The sequence below is a fragment of the Cibotium barometz genome, chromosome 38 (assembly GCF_041138505.1).
Source record: "Cibotium barometz isolate CiBa-2024 chromosome 38, ASM4113850v1, whole genome shotgun sequence".
In the NCBI taxonomy this organism is placed as follows: Eukaryota; Viridiplantae; Streptophyta; class Polypodiopsida; order Cyatheales; family Cibotiaceae; genus Cibotium; species Cibotium barometz.
In genome coordinates, this window is record NC_141083.1 from 29,716,344 (window position 1) to 29,731,061 (window position 14,718).

The window sequence follows — 14,718 nt, forward strand, 5'->3', positions numbered from 1 at the left end:
GAGGAAACTTGGTTTGTATACATCTCAGTAGGTTTCTTGCATATTGGTGTCACATTTTCATAGCAGATGGCCAAATTGTTGAGATATCGAGCTCGTCTAGTGAGGCGGTGGACACTGATGACCCGCCTGGGGGATAGGCCCCACACTTACACCACTGGCATGGTTGGTGAGATCTTGGGTGATATGCGGCCAGTGGGATGACAGGCTGTGTGACAGCCATTCTAGAGACTGGCATAGTTATAGCGCTAGCTCATTTAGTCGGGTTCACACTATAGAGAACCCGTGTATGTATTTGGTTGAGTACCTTTCATATTGTGTGTACTCTTATTCTTGTATATGGTGTGTTGAGTGTTGAGTGAAGAAGAAGAAGATTTTCAGCCTCTCACCTTGTGTGTTCTCTATTAGGGTTTTGTGAGTGTGTGTGTGTGCTTGCAAGAGCTCAAGCTCTCTTCCCCCCTGCATCTTTTCATGGTATCAGAGCCTAGTTCATGCTAAGGGCTGAGCTGCAAGCAAGAGAACCACAGGAAGCAGTACGAGGGTAAGAGCTTCAACTACTCTTCCCTATTTGTGTTGGTGACTACACCCTTGTCGGGAGCTCTACGGGAGGCACCGGCAACAACGATCTCTGATTGAGGAGCTTTCTTCGCGGGAGTAAAGCTATAGGGCAACTATACTGACCTATAGGACAGACAGAATTTTCAGGGCCGAAAACGCGTTTCGGGCGCGTCTGGACCTCCATTTTTCAGAAAGCAGGCGATTTCGAGCACTGCGAGTAAGTCATCGATTCCCTGCAGAACTTTGTTTTAAGAACTGCAGGAAGACAGATTGACTGTGCAGACACTGTGGGTGCTGCAAAGAGGTCTACATTTGCCATTGGGTGTATGTATGCACATTGAAGTCACTGGTTGTGACATTTGAGAGTACTACAGTACCGCTGCAGAAAATACAGCAGTTTGTGCAGAAAAACTAGAGTGCTGTTTCTGGTAAAATTGTGTGTTTGGCAAGATGTCAAATGATGGGATAACCCATATTGTGGCTGAGAAGCTTGATAAGAATAACTTCCATGCTTGGAGGTTCAGGTTGACGAATTTTCTGATGGGAAAAGGCTATTGGGACTACATAGAAGGTGAGCATGAAGAGGCACCGGAGATACCGGATATAAATTCGACTGCTACAGATGTGAAAGAGTTTAAAGACTGGAACCAAGGAGCCAGGAAGGTTATGTATTGGCTCTCCATTAGTATACAAGACACCATGATTGGGCACATTCAGGATGCCAAGTCTCCCAAGGAGGCATGGGACACCTTGGTAAAGCTCTATGAAACAAATACCAAGGCACGTAAGATACAGTTGAAGAATGAACTTCATACTGTGGAGAAAAAGAGCATGTCTGTGAATGACTATGCGCTGAAGATAAAGAGTATTGTGGAATCCCTTGCATCTATTGGTGTGTCAGTAGATGATGATGACAAGGTGGAAGTCTATCTACGTGGTCTCGGGCCACAATACAAGGCATTCAAGACGTCCATTCAGACTCAGGAAAACATTCCCAACTTTACAGATTTGGTGTCTATGCTGATTATCGAAGAGAAGAGCTTGGGTGAAGACCAATAGTCTTCACAAAGCAAAAACAGTTCAGAGCAACAGGCCTTCTACACGAGTTCAGGAAGAGGACGAGGTAGAGGAGGCCATGGACGCGGTCAAGGAGGTGGCCGAACAGGTAATCAGAATTATGGCCAGCAGCACCAACAACAACAACAGTCCCAGAATCAACAACAACAACAACACGCAGGTGGAAGAGGCAAATTCAGAGGCAAGGGGAGTCAAAGAGGCCGTGGAAATTGGCAAAGGCAATATAATGATGCACGTGAATGCTATTATTGTGGTAAGCCTGGACATGTGCAGGAAAAATGTTATAAGAAGCAGGCTGACATGCAAAATGGGAAAGTGCAGCAAAACAACTATGCATCCTCAAGCAGAAATAATGAGGATAATGAAAGGTTGTTTGTTATGCAGCATGTCGTGAATGCCATGTCTGAAAATGTTGATGCAGCACAAAAAGATAATTTATGGTATGTGGATTCAGGCGCTTCGAACCACATGACGAGTCATGGGGAGTGGTTCAAGGAGATGAAAAACCCAAAAAGACCAGGTTTTGTGGAAACGGGGGATGACACTGCTCATCCAATTGCCCATGTTGGAGATGTGCCATTGTCTATGCAGGATGGCAAAGTGAAGTACCTTGTAGATGTACTTCACGTTCCGAACATAACAAAGAATCTGGTTTCAGTTGGCCAGATGATTCAGCAGGGTTTGCAGGTTCGGTTTAACCCTGATGGTTTGTTATGTTGAAGATTTTAAAGACAAGTGCAGGTTGGTTGCAAAAGGCAACAGAGTGGGCAGAATGTTTACATTGAATATAGGCATGCCTGAAATGAGTGCTGCAATGTTTGCAAACGGTTCAGGAATTGTTGCAGACATAGACATTTGGCATAAAAGGATTGGACATGTAAATGTACAGAGATTGAAGTCTATGCAGACAAAAGGAATTGTGATAGGACTGCCAAAATTTAAAGTAGAAGGTATGCAGAAAATATGTGAAGCATGCCAATTTGGGAAGCAAACAAAGCATGTGTTTCCACGTAATAGATATGTGAGCAGAAATGCACTAGATGTTGTGCATTCAGATGTATGGGGTCCTACGAAGACCATATCTATGGGAGGCTGCAGGTATTATGTGACTTTCATTGATGACCACACAAGGAAAGTGTGGATATATTTCATGAAGGAGAAGAGTGAGGTGTTCACTCACTTTCAGAATTTCAGAGTTTTGGTTGAAAAGCAAACAGGGAAATATGTAAAGTGCCTAAGGTCAGATGGAGGGGGAGAGTACTTCTCCAATGAGTTCTCTGAATTTTTGAAGAAGAATGGTATTCGGAGACAGTTTACATGCAGATACACTCCGCAGCAAAATGGAGTTGCTGAGCGGAAAAACAAGCACATTGCTGAGATTGCGCGAGCATTGATGGAAGAGAAGAATATGCCGCATAGCTATTGGGCTGACGCTGTTTCTACAGCAGTATACATCATGAACAGGACTCCAACTGCAGCCATACATGATGTAACTCCAGAGAAGAGGTTTACTGGCAGAAAACCAGATTTGTCTCATCTAAAAGTCTTTGGATGCATTGCATATGTGCATGTGCCAGATGAGCTGAGAACTGAGCTGGATCTAAAAGCTGAAAAATGTGTGTTTATTGGATACTCCCTTGAGCAAAAGAGATACAGGTGTTATAACCCTGCTACATGTGAGTTGAAGGTAAGCAGGGATGTTGTCTTTGATGAGATGAGCAGCTGGTATGCTGCTAAAAAAGAAGCTGTTGGGGCTGATGTGAGTGGAAGTGTGGTTGCACAAAATGCAGGTCAGAAATCACAATCTTTGAGTGGACCAAGAGAGTCCTGATCTAGTGGGTCTATTGATAGACCATGGAGTGGCAGGCTGCGTCATAATACCAGTCCTGCAAATGTGATTAGTACATCACGTAAAGGAAAAGAGAAAGTGGTTGAGCCCCTTGGTATGCCTGACATTTCTGCAGGGCATTCTCATGTTGATAGAGAGTCTAGTGGCTCAGATATGAGCCTTGATGAGGAGCTTGGGATCCCAGCTATGAGAACACCTGGTGTAAAGAAGGCTATGGAATCCATGAATGAAAAGCTGCGAAGATCATGGAGAGTGAAGAACCCTGTGTAGAGATTTACATATGATGGTTATGTAGCATATCACTATGCATATATGGCAAAGGTTGTGCAGGTTGTAGAGCCCACATGCATTGATGAGGCTGTTGGAAATGTGTGTTGGGAGAAAGCTATGGATGAGGAGATGGATGCACTATATGGAAATGAAACTTGGGATTTAGTGCAATTGCCTGAAGGCAAGAAAGCCATTGGATGCAAGTGGGTGTACAAAGTTAAACATAACAGTGATGGAAGCATAAACAGGTACAAGGCTAGATTGGTAGCCAAAGGATATGCGCAGACATATGGGATTGATTATGAGGAAACTTTCAGCCCAATTGCCAAGATGGCAACGGTGAGAGTTGTGATAGCAGTGGCTCCGTCAAAGCAATGTTCTTTACATCAGCAGATGGATGTAAAGAATGCATTCTTGCATGGGGATTTGCAAGAAGAGGTGTATATGTTGCAGCCACCTGGTTATGAGGATGTGGGTCACCCCGAGCATGTTTGCAGGTTGAAGAAAGCCTTGTATGGCTTAAAGCAAGCACCAAGAGCATGGTCTGACAAGATTTCTGAATATCTTGTCACTATTGGCTTTCATGTAGCCAATGCAAATTTCTCACTGTATGTGAGACATGGTGATAGAGGAGTTGTGCTTGTTGTCATCTATGTAGATGACTTGATCATTACGGGGGACCATGATGCAGAGATCTTTGATGTAAAGATCTTGCTTAGATAGAAGTTCGAGATGAAGGATCTGGGGGAGCTCAGATATTTCTTGGGCATTGAGGTGATTAGGTCACCACATAGTATTGGATTGCTGCAGAGACAGTATGGCTTGGACATGTTGTCCAAGTATGGTATGACAGGCTGTAAGCCTATTTCTGTGCCATTGGATCAGAATGGCAAGTTGAGTGCAGATTCAGGAGTCTAGATCTTGGAGGATCCTACTATGTACAGGTGCATAGTAGGAAGTTTGATCTATATGACGATCACCAGACCAGATTTGAGCTATGCTGTTGGGTTGGTGAGTCAGTTTATGCAGGTTCAACGGAAACCGCATTTGGATGCAGTGAGACGCATACTGAGGTATGTGAAGTCTACTTTGCATTGTGGACTATTCTATGAGACTGGGACAGAGATATGTGTACATGGATACACGGATGCTGATTGGGCTGGTAGTATCTCAGATAGAAGATCTACCAGTGGATTCATGTTTTCTTTGGGGAGTGCTGCTGTGACTTGGAGCAGCAAGAAGCAGTCTACGGTTGCTCTATCCAGTACAGAGGCCGAGTACAGAGGAGCTGCTATGGCAGCATGTGAGGTAGCTTGGTTGAGAAAGCTACTTGCAGATTTGGGTCTATCAGTGGATAGACAAGTTGTCATTTTCTGTGACAACATTAGCAGTATACAGTTGGCCAGGAACCCAGTCTTTCATGCTCGTACGAAGCACATAGAGGTCCACTACCACTTCGTCAGAGAGAAGGTCTTGGCAGGAGATCTTGACCTTGTTTATGTCAGCACAGAGGATCAGGTAGCTGACATCTTCACCAAAGCATTGGGTACAGAGAAGCTCCGCAGATTCAGGGCTTCGCTTGGTGTACATGAGATGGAGTTAAGATCGAGGGGGAGGGTTGAGATATCGAGCTCGTCTACTGAGGCGGTGGACACTGATGACCCGCCTGGGGGATAGGCCCCACACTTACACCACTGGCATGGTTGGTGAGATCTTGGGTGATATGCGGCCAGTGGGATGACAGGCTGTGTGACAGCCATTCTAGAGACTGGCATAGTTATAGCGCCAGCTCATTTAGTCGGGTTCACACTATAGAGAACCCGTGTATGTATTTGGTTGAGTACCTTTCATATTGTGTGTACTCTTATTCTTGTATATGGTGTGTTGAGCGTTGAGTGAAGAAGAAGAAGATTTTCAGCCTCTCACCTTGTGTGTTCTCTATTAGGGTTTTGTGAGTGTGTGTGTGTGCTTGCAAGAGCTCAAGCTCTCTTCCCCCTTGCATCTTTTCACAAATAAACCTACACAAGTTGATTGAGACTGATTTTGATCACTGGAGGATTCAAACGAAATGTCAAAATCTTATGAGGGAAGTTGCAAAAGTTGTCAAGGGTCAAAATTTTGGTTTTGAAGTATCCGAATCTTTGATGTTGATGAGAAATGTTCAATCTAACTTTCAAAATGTTTTCATTGTGAAGAAAGTTGGTGATCAATTTGACTATTTGGCAGATTTGGGTTCAGATTTATTTGACAAAGGTAGTTTTGATAGCATTCAACTTGGAGGATGTCAAGTGCAGATATTTGATGAATGTGAAGTAGGTTTTACAAATCTGATTATGTCAAAACAGGTGTGGAGGATTAGATCAGATTCAAGGCAAAATTATGATGCAAAATTCTTAAGTATCTGGAAGAGTTATCTAATTTGACAGTCAAGTTTCTTTCAATCTGTTTGAGAAGGAAGTATGGTCCAATTTTCAAAATGTGGAGGAAGCATGTTTTCAACGTCAAGGTAGGAAGTCATATCAATTGTCGCAGCAGTGCAGCAAATTAGTCAAAAATCAGCAGTGGAGCATTATGTTTCAAATGGAAAGTCAGCGGATATGCAAAATTTCAAAGAGGAGGATGTTCTGATGGTGTTTATGCTTATCTTTGCAAGATTCTTTGCTTGTCTAGTATCCGGATCAAGGGATTGTGGATCCGAAGTCAGCCTATGGCTCAAGCCACCGAGTGTTTAAGGCTGAAAATTAGATGCTACTTTTGTCTACTTTTTTGTCTTTCAATTTGTCATAATTGGATGTAGTGTGAAGTGTCTTTTGAAATTTGGATGGAAGTTAGAAATGTCATGCGAAGTAGTAGTGGTTATCTGCAAATAGAAGAAGAAGGATTTTTCATTCGCAGATATGGAGATTTATGTAATCAGATAGTTGATAGTTATTTTGACAATAAAGATGCAGTGTGTTTTGTCAATCTGGTTGTCACTGTGGCGTTGTCATTCTGTATGTTATTTTGAAGACTGATGTGATGAAGATGTTTTGGAAGTATTCTGTGTAATGCAGTTTTGTGTTATGGATTAGTTTGCTGTGTGTTTGGGAAGTGATACATAGATAAACAGTTTGTCAGTTTGTTTGTCAGAAAGTCTGAATTTCCCTTGAAGTTTGTGAAAGATGTGATAAGCAGTAAACATCCAAGCATCCCTATCTTCAGCTTCTATTTCTTCTTTGACCACGGATGGATAAGATACATGTGGTGTGCTTAAACTTGACCTCGATGGTACCAAAGTAGAGGCTTTTGTTGCAATTTTCTCACCATTTTCAACCATAGAAGCATTGCAAGTAGGAATACTCTTCGCTTCCACATTGCAAGTAGGCATACTCCTCGCTTCCACATTGGTCATTTCCACATCGATCAAATGCAACCCTTGTTTGGCGTTCTTTCCCCTCTTGACTTTTCGAGAAAGAACCGGCATAAAAGTATCTCCATCTTCCGGCCCATCACACGCCTCTAGCGGGACCCGGGAAGTGGACTTAGCGTGATCCCGCAGACAGGGAGAGGAGACTCTGGTGGCTACCCTTTTTTTTGCATACACTCCACGACTAGGCCACAAGATCCAGATGCCAGAGGTCGAGGACACTGCAGCAGCAACAAGACACTAGCAGTCTCAAGGCCTCTCACGGTGTTTTCTCTTAGATTTTTGGAAGAGGATTTGAGACAATTTTCAACCTTGGAAGTTCACCCTCTTTTTGTGATTATTGGCACATAGGAGTTTGGTAGTTGGCACATGGTTGGCCATTGGCCATAGACCAATAGCATGTTTGACGTGTAAACACTCCCAAGAGTCTCAGCAACATTGGCTTTGGGTTTTCCCGAAGGCTTAGCAGGTTTGGTAGTGGATTCTCGGCATCTACACAATGGACAAGACCTCTACCTGTACTATTACATGGGGCACTGTCGCTTGGACCCTTGAGATTGAGGTTCTCATGGCTTATGAGGAGGACGGTGGGGGGCTAGCCCTTCAGGGCTCTCACCTTCGCATTTCAACAGTGCCAGTCCCAGGCCCATCTACTGATCACTGGACTCCAGGTTTGTGCCAAAGATGGGCCCAATCAGACGCTGGCAGGCACCAGTCCCCAGAGATTTGTAGTAGCATTGTAGCATGGCACATCTAGAGAGCTCGATGCAACAAAGTCGTTAAGGCACCCACACTCCACTTGCGGAGTCCAATCAAGAGCATATGGCTCGACATCATTCATACCCTCCGCGGCCAGTGCGGGAAAGCTGCAAGGTGGTTCTGACCGTATGTGGAAGCATCGAGAAGCCTTCTTGAGACTCTGGCGACCTGGTTCTTTTCTCACAGATAGAGGTGGTGAGCCCACTTGGCACTACAAACCACCTGTGTGGTTTTTCCCTCCCCCACTCCTTGTATGAGATAGCCATCTCCTCATAGAGAAAATAGCCGCAAGAGAAGTGCATCCTTCTTCCCCTTTGTTCTTTGATCCTCACTCCGTACGAGGTTGTATTTAGCCTTTCGAGGCTGTTTTTTGTTAACTAATAGAAGCATCTTGTTTCCAAGAGGAAAAAAGAGTATCTCCATCTTGCACACAAGGATGTCGGTTCCCTAAAACATATAAACCTCGTCACTTTGCACTCCACCTTCCTTGGATTTCTTCAAGAACTTGCAAGAATGGTTGCTTTTAGTGGGAAAGGCTAGTCGATGGTTCATCACATTGATGTCTGCGATTATGACAAACTTAAGGACCTTGAAAACAACTTTTATCTACGGCGTTTTAAGACAAGGTGATCGGTGGAGTGCAACAAGAGAACTCTATTTGATTGAGCGAAAAAAAAAACAAAACCATTAGAGATTTTATCGTTAAAGATCTTGGACTCAGGATACTCAATTGAATTTTAGATGACAACATGATGGAGGATGATCATGATATGAGATGTTTCTTATCTAAACCAAGTGAAGCAAAGGCTAAGGAAAAATTGATCTCGAAATTGTCATTCCCTGAATTTGACTACAGAGCCTTGCTTAAAAGTTGTGAATCAGAATCTCCAAGAGAGGATGAGCTCCCTCAAAACCAAACATCCTTAATGCCTCTCAAAGTGATGAGAAAAATGCCTTGTGTTCATTGCCATCACTACGTCCATCCCAATCTCCAATGTGTGCACCCTAGGCTTATCTTTTTGTACTACATACATTGCAAAACCTTTGGTCATGACACATCCCAACCTCAAAACCTCAATCTCTTGTGTCCCAAATAAACACGGTTCGAAGGTAGAAACTGATCAGGAAGCAATTAAGCGAACACTTCAGTGTTTCTATTGTCGTGGACCGCACAAAGTGGCAAATTGCACAGTTTGGAATACTTCTATGCCCATAGTCACTGATGTTAGAATTCATGGTACTCATGCTAGATCAACTATGTGGAGGAGAATACTTTGGAATAACTCTCCTTTGTTGGATTAGAAGCCTCATTAGTGTTAATCAATAATATTAGTGCTCATAAAGCACACTTTGAAAAGCTTTGTGCACTTGAAGATAATGTTGATGATGAAGCTTGATGAGAATGAGGCTCATGAATACCTCATGGTGTATGGCCACCGCTTCAAAATAAAAAATTGGATCAGCAATAAGCCCTCACAAGAGCACTTAGGTGATTAGAGCAAAGAAGAGGGGATTAGAGCAAGAAAAAACTTGATTTTGAAGCTTTAATGGTGAGCTTTAATGGATTTCAAGAGGGCAACCTTGGTTTTTCTCCTGTAGTAACCGCGTCGAGCGACCATTAGGGCTTAAATTTGAGATGTATACTCCTAAGGCTATGGGCTTCAAAAGCCCTAAGCCAATGCAACCTACAACCACCTATACACGGCGTATTGTTGTACGGCATCAGCTATGCAGCAAAAACATCACCGAGTTAAACCAGTCGAAATGCCACGACGGAGAGGAGACGATTTGGCTGATTGGCTGTACGAATGTGTGCGCTCGGGCCTCCTCTACAAGTTCTTAGTTGAACATTCCACGAGTTCTTGCCTCCACAAGTTGCTGGAGGGCCTCCACTGCCAGGAGGTTCAGCTCCACAAGGGAAAAGATAAGAAAATTGACCTATTCTACACCACAAAAGTGACATACTCTTGCCAAGATCGAGATACCATGTTAGAATTCGTGGTGCTCATGCTAGATCAACAATGTGGAGGAGAGAGACTCACAGAATATAAGAAAATATCTTGCTTATTAAGTTGCTCAAATACAACTACTGGCTTCATTATTAGGAGAGAAGAGAAATCCTCTAAATGAGGTTTTGAGAGACTTCTTTAATTTCATAAGGGATTCATAGAATTTCTCACGTGCTTTCTCAATCTCATAATTTGTGCAATCTGTCTCTAATGACTCTTTTGTAGAGAGTATGTCTTCCTTTTGAAAGGGGAAGCGGTACTCCTCTGGGTTTTGTATTTTGGTTGTTTTTTTAGGATTGACATTATGAGGCTTAATCACAACCAGTGATCCTGAACGACACTCAACCATGCTTCATACAAAAATGCCTTCTAGCTCCACCTTTAAATAGATGAGCTAGTGGACCTTAAGTCCCTTCACACACACACCCTTCTCTTTCCCTTTTACATAACTTTAGTCTCTTAATAACTGACACTTTGCAACACTTTGCAACCCATATGTGAACGATGTGGCATAGATCACATATTCCATTATTGTCCAAGGCGAGTTGCTTCAATGCAACCTGTCTCGCAGAATATAACTCTTAACATCTTGAGTGTGCAAAATGGAAAATTTTCCACGGTACTCTTGAATGTGCTTACACGGTTGTAAACCAAGGCCCGAGATGTTCCTCATCTAAACCAAGTGAAGCAATGGATAAAGAAAAATTGATCTCGAAATTGTCATTTTTTGAATTCTATACAGCTTGCTTAAAAGCTTTGAGCTGGCATCTCCAAGAGAGGATGAGCTCCCTGAAAACCAAACATCCTTAATGCCTCTCAATGTGATGGGCAAAATGCCTTGTGTTCATTGCCATCACTACATCCGTCCCAATCCCAATGTGCGTACAATAGGCCTATCTTTCTGTATTGTATATACTACAAAACCTTTGGTCACGACACACCCCAATGTCCCAATTCATCTACGATTAACTCAAAACCTCCATCTCCTATGCCCTAAATAGAAATGGTCCAAAGGATAGAAACTGCTCAGGAAGTAGTTAACACTTTATTATCATGGACCGCACAAAGTCGCAGACTGCACAATTTGGAATACTTCCATGCCCAAAGTCATTGACACTTTGCAATCCATATGTGAACGATGTGGCATCAATCACATATTCCAACATTGCCTAGGGCGAGTTGCTTCAATGCAACCTATATCGTAGAATACGACTCTTAATATCTTGAGTGTGCAAAACGAGCAATTGTCCATGGTACCCTTGAATGTTCTTACACGCTTGCAAGCCAAAGGCACGAGAAACAATAAAAAAGAATACAAAAGAACACACTTTGAAATGGGTAGAAGAGCATGTTTTAAAACAGAAAACAAAAAGAGGAAGCAACACCTTCTAAACTCGAGAAAAACAAGAGTCAACAAACTGTCGAAACTAAGGTTAAAATAAAGAACAAGAGAAAGGATCCCATGGACGACCTAATCTCAACACAAACCTCAGTTACAGTTATCAAAGGACCGAGTGTGCCATTGTACACACTGGGCACTATTGAAAAAGCTGAGAGTCATGAAGAGGATGAAAGTGAGTGGGAAAATGAAACCGAAATGGAAATTGAAATTGAATCGGATACGAAAACATCCATGGTTCCACTTGAAGATTCTATCGTGGTATGGTTAGATTTTGTTATGGGCAATGATGTTAAGTGCAAATGTGCATTGATTAGCCTTAGAGCTAGTCATAACATCATGAAAATAGACACTTGGGTGTCATTAGGATAACCTAAAATCGTTCCTAAAGATAATGGTCTTGCAAGAGGTGCCAATGGAAAAAACATTGAAGTTCCAAGTTGCTTTAACTATACTACTCAAACAATTGGTGGAAATGTGGAATTTAGATTCCATGTTACCTGAGATCCCCTTGAGTATGATGTCATCTTGGGTGGAACTTGGATATGTGACCAATTGATGGATCCATGCAAACGGTCACCTTGAACACTCCTAGGTGGAACTTGTGTATGTGACTCGTGGTATTCAATTGATGAATCCATGCAAATAGTCACCTTGAACACTCCTGCAGGCATTGTGAAATTGCTATTACAAGAGAGAGAGACCTTAGAGGAGATGGAACTTCCAACATATCTTACTCATATTATTCCAAGGATTATAGTTGGATTTGAACTTTACAATCCAAGCACATATCCACGAACGAGAGCACAATCTCATGACTCTCGAGTTATGGGATTTGTTAGGTCAACCAACACTCAAGGCACATCCAGAGAAAATTCCATTCACACGACATAAACATGTCATGTTTGGGGTACTTTGAACAAATAATGTATATAGAATCTAACCTTCTTACGTGTAAGTTTTTTGTGGTTAAGTATATGTTTGAAGTAGATTTGATCTTGGGGCATAAATGGACTATTGCTGTCCAAGCACAACTGTGCTTTACTCGTGATAGGATCATCATGATGGTCAACGACACAAAATTGACAATACCATACTACAAGGAAGAGATGTATAAATACGATCATAATAAATCGTGTCTTCCTTTGTAATTTTTACTTTTCTTAAGTTTTCAATGTGTTGTACTCAAGGTCTCACTTTACTTTTTCTTTTTCTTACATTGAGATATTTATGCAACCACATTTAGCATATCTCTTCTAATTTGGGACAAATCATAATTGAAATATCACTATATATGCATAAAAAGTTTCTTCAAACTCTCCATCGACGAGGGGAGTGATGAGCACATTGCGTAAAACAACTATGACCTTGAGTTATGAACAGTTACATTGCCCCCTCAGATACCCATTTGAGGAGGGAAACACAACAGCCACAACACTTCACTCTTTATGATAGCGAACCATCTCACCATGGAGCGGCGTTCTTCAAAAAATTGGCGCAGATAGCTCGAACTTGGCACCTTAGTTCATGTCTCTTCCTGCATAAAAAGAATGGTTAATTTATCACAAAATCTTCATTGAATATAGTTCAAATGACAAAATATTATGGACACAAAATAACCCCAACAACACGATGTGGGTCGAAAGTGTCTTGCAATTTTTTCTTGTTGCCCTCCTCGGCCTTCTAGTAATTGTTTTGAAATGCACTCAAAGTCAAAAACATTACAAAATAATCCCTTTTGTCTGTTCTTCGAAGCAAGCAATGACTCTCTTGCAAACCCTTCGTATTTTTCTCCCATCAACCATCGTGTTCTCATCATGCTCCAAGCGTTGAGAAGCCTTCTTTTTTGCCTGCTCCTTTCTTTTCATCTTGGCCAATATTGCCTTCTCACCTCAGATAACTCCTTGTTATTAGTAGGTGTGGTGCCGAGATGCGAGACTCTTGTAGATTGTCAAAGTCTCTTGTAATGTCTATATCTTCAAAGTTTCCTAGCAACATTACAAAAACACATATTGGTTTGATGCACATGATACCTATTATTGAATAGCAAACAAGTATTGAAAAGGAAAAAAGAATGGAAGTTCTTACAAGCACTATACAGCTATAGCTACCCATCCAAAGCATCCATGCTTGCTTTGGGTTGAGAGACATGTAAGTGTCCTTCACATGCATCCATGCCTTGTTAAAACTCTCTCCTTATAGCTACCCTTCAAAAGCATTCATTGTTGCTTAAGCCTTGCTTTATTAAGAATTTCCTAATACAAAAATAGTAGCACACATTAAGGAACATACACAATCCAAAAGATAGAGAGAAACCTTGGACATTAGGAATTTTTTGGACCCAAAAAGGGCCTCCTAATAAGGATTCCTAATTTTAAGGGATTAGAGCTTAAAAAGTTGGGCTTAAGGGAGACAAAGGCTATGATGACCCCTATTTTTTGCCTTGCCACATCAGCCATACCCCCTTTTTAAAGGGAATATTCTCATACTCTCTCTCTTACTTTTTGACTTTTCTCACACTTTCTCTTACTTTTTGATTTTTTTATCTTCACTCTCTACAAATTGAATCTTTCTTGTCAGTTTGAAATCTCCTTTCTCATTAACTCCCACCACATCTCCCTTCCACATCAACAAAACATTCTCGTATTTAGGTGTGCCCCAAAAAGTGAAAATTTTTATTTTTTTATTTTTTTACATTTTGAGGTGGAAAAAACACCACCCATCCAATATGTATGAATTTTTAATCTTCACTCTCTACAAATTGAATCTTTCTTGTCAGTTTGAAATCTCCTTTCTCATTAACTCCCACCATATCTCCCTTCCACATCAGCAAAACATTCTTGTATTTAGGTGGGCTCGAAAAAGTGAAAAAAAAATTATTTTTTTACATTTTGAGGTGGAAAAAACACCACCAAACCAGTATGTATGATGAAATCAATTTTTTCCCTCCAAAAAGCTTATAATTCAAGGGTCGTGTCAGAAGCCTGTCAGGAGCCAGTACATCCATAACTAACTGTCACCCCATAAACATAACTAACTGTCAAAGGAACCACTGCATCCATGAGATCCCAAAATTGTGGAGACCCCAAAAAATATTATTTTTTAAATTTTCTCATAAATGTAATTTATTGATGAGAAGTTAGTATATTTGTATATCAAAAATATCATTTTCTACTTAGAAAAACGGATTTGTATTAAACTTCCAACAGCAAAGTTTTAATAGTCTCTCTCTCTCTCTCTCTCTCTCTCTCTCTCTCTCTCTCCCTCTGAGGATCTCTCTGCTTTAGCTTCTTCCTCTCTGCTTAGCTATGGAGCCTTTGCAAGCTGTGTGTGTAGCCCCTTGTGAAGCTAGAAAATGGAAGGTTGATAATTTACACATTCGTATTCCAAAAGA